This window comes from Elephantulus edwardii, unplaced genomic scaffold (assembly GCF_000299155.1).
Source record: "Elephantulus edwardii isolate Elephantulus edwardi_28Jun2011 unplaced genomic scaffold, EleEdw1.0 scaffold00360, whole genome shotgun sequence".
In the NCBI taxonomy this organism is placed as follows: Eukaryota; Metazoa; Chordata; class Mammalia; order Macroscelidea; family Macroscelididae; genus Elephantulus; species Elephantulus edwardii.
This window is the reverse complement of record NW_006400110.1, coordinates 1360223-1367918: the sequence shown is the minus strand read 5'-3', so window position 1 is coordinate 1367918 and position 7696 is coordinate 1360223. Positions and strand designations below refer to the sequence as shown.

General features: G+C 40.9%; 1 protein-coding gene across 1 annotated transcript in view; it reads left to right on the top strand.

Moving 5' to 3' along the window:
• Positions 1-7696, top strand: part of RARS2 (arginyl-tRNA synthetase 2, mitochondrial) — a 172933-nt gene that overhangs the window by 34675 nt on the left and 130562 nt on the right. The window lies entirely within an intron of this gene.

The window sequence follows — 7696 nt, the reverse complement described above, 5'->3', positions numbered from 1 at the left end:
GTGGCACCATATAGCATTTGTCCCTTTGTGACTAAGATACCTCACTCAACATAATGTCCTCCAGGGTAACCCATTTTGAATAATATTGCATGAGTTCCTTGTTTTTCAATGCAGCATAATATTCCATTGTGCGAATATACCACAGCTTCTATACCCATTCGTTTGTTGACGGGCATTTGGGTTGTTTCCAATTCCTTGCTATTGTAAACAAAGCCGCAATAAACATGGGTATGCATATATCTACTTGGATATTAATTCATCCATGCTTTTTTTGAATCATTGCAGTTACACTTTCATTTGCTTATTCATGCATATTTTATATTATATTACTTAAAATTTTTTCCATTATTCGTATACTTTTTGAGGATTTTGTTTGTGTGTGTGTCTGTTTCTGTGTGTGTTTCACTCTTTTCTTCATTGACATTATGTTTTATACAATCATGCCTATACATTGTGTTTCATAAAATTAATCACCAGTGAACTATGCCCTTTTCAGGTCCCTGTTGGATCTTTCCCATTTCTTTTATCCCCCCTGTTGTTGTTGTTGTTGCAGTTACTACGTGACATCGAGTCACTTGCGACTCATAGTGACCCTATTTCCAGGAACTCTGAAACCTGCTCTACCCTGAGCCAACCTGTCTCTGACAAACCTGCCCCCATTACTCCAGTCATTGAGTCAATCCATCACATCAAGGGTCTTTCCCTCTTGGACTGTCCCTCTACCCTCCTAAACATAATGTCTGATCCCTCCTTCCCTCATGACCAGAGTATGTCAGTAATGTTTCAGAATCCTTGCCTCCAAGGAGTAGCCTTGTTTCACCCTCTCCAGGATGAATCTATTTTCTTAGTAGTCCGTGGTATTCAGTACTCTTCTCTAGCATCACAGCTCAAAACCCATCAATTCTCCTATCATCCCTAGTCATCGTCCAGCTTTCTGATGCACAGTATGTGAAAACACCCTCTACACAAGCCAAAATGTGCAACTTTGTGACTCCCCCTACATATCCTCACCCCTCCGCTCCCAACTCTTCAACCCATTAAACCCCCATACACTTTTACTACTTATCTTTGTATTTTTACAATAATGATTTTATGCAGTACTTGTTCTTAGGAGACTGAGTTAATTCACTCAGCATAACACTCTGCAGTCTCTCCCAAGTTATGTAATATTTCTTTATTGTTCCTGAGTGTTGCATAGTATTCCATTGTGTGAATGATGTAATTGGACACTTGGGCTGCTTCCATGTTCTTCTGATGGTGAATAATGCTGCTGTGAACATTGGTTTACTAATCTCCATTTTTGTCTCAGTTCTAATTTCCTTGGGAGTTCTGGATTACATGGAGTTTCTGTGTTCAGCTTTTTGAGAAAACCCCAAGCTGTCTTCCAGAGTAGTTGTACCATTTTATAATCCTACTAACGTTGTTTGAGAGTTCCAGTCTCTCCCATCCTCTCCAACATTTATTGTTTGTTGTCCTGTTAAACTTTGCCACTGCTACTGGAGTGGGATAACATTTCTTTATTTGTCTGCTGGCCATCTGAATATCTTCCTCTATGAAAAATCTTCCCATTTCTTTTGCCCATTTTGTAATTGTGTCTTTTTCTAGTGGAGGCAATATAGTATGCTATATACTTTTGTTATGAGACCCTTGTCTGAGATGGTATTGCCAAATGTTTTCTCCTAGTCAGTAGACTCTTTTCATCCTATTAGGAAATGTTTGTTGGGTTTTTTTGAGGCATATACAAATAGTAACTTATATGCACAATCACACAATTTATATTTGCAGTCCTATCTTTCCTTCAGAGTTAAGCTTTATATGGCTAACTTCTTGAAGAAAAGTTCTATTTAGAATAACAAGTATCTTTAAACATAAGAAGCCCAAAACACGTTTCAACGGTTTAGATCCTCCCAGAAGAGCTGTGGGTGAGCATTAATATTACTGGTAAGTATATTCATTTTCTCCTGGACACAAGAGCCTATTATTTGGTCCTAAAAGCCTTCTGAGGTCCCAACTCTTCTCACTATTTCTTAGTTGTTGAAACTGACTGAAAACCTCATAAGCAGTTCCTTTCTTCACCTCTGCCTTCCATGCGGACTTCCGAGCTCTTCAATACCAGCAATATTATTCACAGCCAGTTTTTTAAGAGAACTCTGAAGCTTTTTGTCATCAACTGTAGCTGTTCTATGTACCACCATCTTCTTTCTGCGAGCTGTACCCTTGCCCCCTATCAGGATCTGAGCCTGCAGTTTGGCTAACTTTTCTTGATTCATTCTGTTGGTAAATCTGAAACAGGGAGGGTCCTCCAACAGAAACACGCGGCAAGAGCAAGATGGCTGCCTCAACGGAGACCAGGAAATGTTTTTGATGTGCACAGGGATTTAATCTTTGGAAGGTCCTGTTCATCAATTTTATCGTCTATTAATTTTGCATTTCTCGCTTTAGTTTTCAGCCTCTTTATTTTGCCTCTTATGAACTTCAGTATGGACTGAGGCTCAATGTCAAGAAGACAAAGATTCTCACCACTGGACCAATTGGCAGCGTCAGGATGGATGACGAAGAGATTGAGATTGTTCACAGCTTCAGTTTGCTCGGCTCCACAGTCAACACTCTTGGCACCAGCAGTCAGGAAATCAAAAAGCGTATTGCGATGGGAAAGTCTGCTGTTAGGGACCTCTCAAAGGTACTCAGGAGCAACAGTGTCTCTCTGGAGACTAAGGTGCGCCTGATACAGGCCATGGTCTTTGCAATCGCCTGTTATGCATCAGAGAGTTGGACAATGACTAGGGAGGACAGAAGGAGAGGATGCTTTTGAGCTGTGGTGCTGGAGAAGGGTACTGAATGTACCATGGACTGCCAGGAAAACAAACAGATTCATCTTGGAGAGGATTAAACCAAGCTACTCCTTGGAGGCAAGGATTCTGGGGCTTCGTCTGACATACTTTGGACATGTTGCCAGGAGGGACGGGTCCTTGGAGAGGGACATCATGCTTGGGAGGGTGGAGGTACAGCGCAGGAGGGGAAGACCCTCTATGAGATGGATCGATTCGGTGACTGGGGTAATCAGGATGGGTGTGTCAGAGGCAGTGCGGTTGGCGCAGGATAGAGCAGGGTTTAGGGCTGTCGTGCATAGGGTCGCTATGAGTCGGAAACGACTCAACACCACATAACAACAAACAACAATGAACTTCATGGTTTTGGGCTTTACTCCCAGATCTCTGATCCAACTTGTGTTGATTTATGTGTATGGTATGTGATGTGGATCCTGTCTCAGCTTTCTGCTGGTAGCAGTTCAGTTTTGCCAGCAACATTTGTTGAAGAAGTTGTCATTTCCTCATTTGATAGGTTTTACTTCCTTGTTGAATATTAGTTGACCATAGATAGCTGGGGCCATTTCTGGGTTTTCGTTTCAGTTCTCTTGGTCTGTGTGCCTGTTATTGTACAAGTACTATGCTGTTTTGGTTATTACGGCTGTGTAGTAGGTTTTGCAGTCGGGGAGTAATATTCCTCCCACTTCAGTTAGGTTTTCAAAGGGGCTTTCCTTATTCGAGATCTTTTTCCTCTCCAAATAAACTTAACAAAGTAGCCTTCATGATATCTCTTTGAAAAATGAATTTGATATGTATATTGGGATAATGTTAAACATGTAGATTGCTTTTGGTAGGATTATCATTTTCACTTTATTGTGTTTTCCTTTCATGAACAGGAAACAGTTTCCCATTTGTTTAGATCTTTTATTATTTTTCACAGAAGAATTTTACAGTTTTCTTTGTAAAGCTCTTTTGTGTCTCTAGTTTGGTTTATTCCTAAGTGTCTCAATTTATAGTTGTTAGAACAGAGCAAGGAAACACTGCATTGTTCAAAATCAGGAAAAGAGTGCATCAGATATGCATCCTGTCTCTGTACCTTTTTGGTCTGTATGCAGAACAGATAATTTAGGAGGCTGGATTTTATGAGGAAGAATATGGCATCAGGATTGGAGGAAGACTCATCAACAACCTACGTTATGCAGATGGCACAGCTTTGTGTTCTAGCAGGGTGTTATTTAGCTTCCAAATAGGTAGTTTTGTTTTTGTTTTTTTAAGCTTTTTTTGTTTTTCATTTGTATTCTTTTGTATAGCTAACTTTTCAAACAATATATCATTTTAGTTGTTTTCAATTAATAAGGATTTATCAGGGTGTTCAGCAATAATGTGTTTTTCCGGCAAATACCCTTATCTTGAAAAATTGAAACAGATATATATGCCTATGTAACATAAAAAAGGAGGTTAAGTCCTCAGAATTAATCCAGAAGAAAATGAATAGGTAAATAGTTAAATAGTAAATAGGTAAAGTGTTTCCTGCTTGGCTGGGGAGGAGCCTGGTCAGGAAGATTGTGATATAAAGTAAGTTGGAAAAAAAAAAACAACACACAAGTAAGTCGATTAGAGAAGAAAAATAGGGAACGTTTCACGAATTTGCTTGTCATCTTTGTACAGGGGCCATGCTAATCTTTGTATCGTTCCAGTTTTAGTATATGTGCTGCCGAAGCGAGCACCCAAATGGGTAGTTTTATAAGCTTTATCCTCCTGTGATTATTGTACACAGCTTTAGTTTGCTTGGCTCCATAGTCAACAGTCTTGGCACCAGCAGCCAGGAAATTACAAGGCGCATTGCCATGGGAAAGCCTGCTGTGAGGGACCTCTCCAAAGTACTGAAGAGCAATGGTGTCTCTCTGGAGACTAAGGTGCGTCTGATACAGGCTTTGGTCTTCCCAATCACTTGTTATGCATCATAGAGTTGGACAATGACCAAGGAGGATAGAAGGAGAATTGATGCCTTTGAGCTGTGGTGCTGGAGAAGAGTATTGAGAATACCATGGACTGCTAGGAAAACAGATTTGTCCTGGAAAGGGTTAAACCGGGTGGCTCCTTGGAGGCAAGGATTCTGAGGCTCCGTGTAACATACTTTGGACATGTTGTGAGGAGAGACCGGTCCTTGGAGAGGGACATCATGCTTGGGAGGGTGGAGGGACAGCGCAGGAGAGGAAGGCCCTCTATGAGGTGGATTGATTCAGTGACTGGGATAATTGGGATGGGAGTGTCAGAGACGGTGCGATTGGCACAGGACAGAGTGGAGTTTAGGGCTGTTGTACATAGGGTCGCTGAGTCGTAGGCGACTCGATGGCACATAACAACAACAACATAGCAATGTGGTCTGAAAAGATACTTTATATTATTTCAGTGTTTCTTAATTTGTTGAGGTTTGCTTTATGTTCTAATACGTGATCAGTTGTGGAGACTGTATCAAGTGCACTTGAGAATCAAGTGAATTGAATTTTAGTTGGATGTAGATGTTGACCAAGGTTATGTCTTCTTAATCTATTATGCCTTTAATTATTATTATCACCATAATAGTTGGAGAAGAGATTGAGATTGTTAGCAGTTATAGCATGCTTGGCTCCACAGTCAACACTCCTGGCACCAGCAGCCCAGAAATGAAAAGATGGATTGCATTGGGAAATCTGCTGTTGGGGACCTCTCCGGAGTACTGAAAATCAACATTGTCACTCTAAAAACTAAGATGTGCCTAATCTAGGCCATGGTTTTTGCGCTTACTTATTATGCTTCAGAGAGCTGGTTAGTGACTAAGGATGACAGAAGAAGAATTGATACCTTTGAGTTGTGGTGCTGAAGAAGAGTCTTGAACCATGGACTGCCAAGAAAACAAATAGGTCTGTCCTTGAGAGAGTAAAACCACGTTTTCCGTTGGAGGTTAGAATGTTTTTAATTTTTATTTTTTGTGCATGTACCGTCAAATCGGATCTGACAGATACAGGAGGAGATTGTCCCCCCTCCTCTAGCAGAGCATCTGGTGCACCTCTGGGATGGAGGCTAGGATTTTTAATCTCTATCTCACATAATTTGAGCACATTGCCAGGAGAGACCAGTTTTTAGAGAGGGACACCATGCTTGGAAGGGTGGGGGGACAGCACAGGAGAGGAAGACCTTGGATGAGATTGATTGATACAGTGACTGGGTCAATAGAGGTTTGTGTGTCTGAATTAGTGAGACTGGCTCAGGAAAGGACAGTGTTCAGAGCTGCTGTACATAGGATCACTATGGGTTTCAGACAACTTGAAAGCATATAAGAACAACAACATTTCCATTGAGGTTTTTATTTTCCAGCTCACTGACTCTCAATCTCTTCTGTTCTACTTTTTTGTCCCTCCAATGTGTTGGACACTTCTGCCATTTTGGTCTTAATATTCTGGATTGCATTTTTGTGCATTTTGTTATTTCCAGTACTGTGTTGCTTGTACCCTCGCTGTCTTATGTTGGTTTTTTAAGTTCTTATATCTCTTTGTCAGTGTTGTCCCTGCCTTTGGCACACGTGTCTTTACCCACTTATTTCCCTGCTCCACCATCCACCAGGATACCCATCCGCTTCTACCCACTCCCTTCACATCTATCTCCCATTGACCAGCCCTTGATCTAATAGCTTATATATGAAGCTTCCTTGGGTTCTGAATCTGAACATTCAGATTAAGGCAGACTAGGAAGAAGGATTGGCCATCCACTTCTGAAATGGCAGGCCTCTGAAAACCCTATGTACAACAGAACACGTGTAGATAGCAGAAAGGGCAAGAGAGATCGATCTTTCAAGTATGGAAATACAAAGGAGGAGGAACAGTTGTAAGCAGACACTAGTGATTGGGACATGGAATGTGAGAACCATGTATGTAGGAAAATTAGGTATTGTTAAGGAAGAAATGGAACGCATAAATATTGACATGCTAGGCATTGGCGAGATGAGATGGACTGGCATGGGGCATTTTGAGTCGGGAGATCATATGATATATTACTCTGGAGATGAAAAGGTGAGAAAAAAATGGGAGTTGCTTTCATAGTTAAAGAAGTCATTGCTAGATCCATCTTGAAGTACAGTTTTGTGACAGGATAATATCCATATGCATACGAGGAATTCCAGTGAATACCACTATCATTCAGATAAATGCACCAACAACCAGAGCCAAGGAAGAGGTTATAGAAGATTTTTATCAGCTTTTACAATTGGAGATCGATCGAACATGCAATCAAGATGCATTGATAATAATGGGTGACTGGAATGCAAAAGTTGGGAACAGAAAAGATTCAGTAGTTGGAAAACATGGACTCGGTGACAGAAATGCAGCTAGAGAGAGAATGATTGAATTTTGCACCATGAATGACTTATTTATAGCAAATACATTTTTTAAGAGACATAAATGCAGGTTATATACTTGGATTTCACCAGATGGTATGCATAGCAATCAGATCGATTACATCTGTGAAAAGAACCGCTGGAGAAGCTCAATATCAGCTGTGAAAACTAGGCCAGGAGCTGATTGTGGAACAGACCACCAACTACTCATATGCAAGTTCAAGCTGAAGTTGAGGAAAATTAAACCAAATCCACGGCAAGCAAAATATAACTTTGAGTCTATTCAACCTGAATTTCAGAACCATCTCAGGAACAGGTTTGAGGCCTTGAACACTAATGAGCGAAGACCCGATGAGTTTTGGGAGGATATCAAGGGTATCATCCAGGAAGAGTGCAAACGGTCATTGCAAGGACAGAGAGGAAGCGAAGACCAAAATGGATGTCAGAAGAGACTCTGAAAATTGTACTGGAACGCAGAGAAGCCAAATTACAAGGAAGAATTCAAGATACTAAAGAG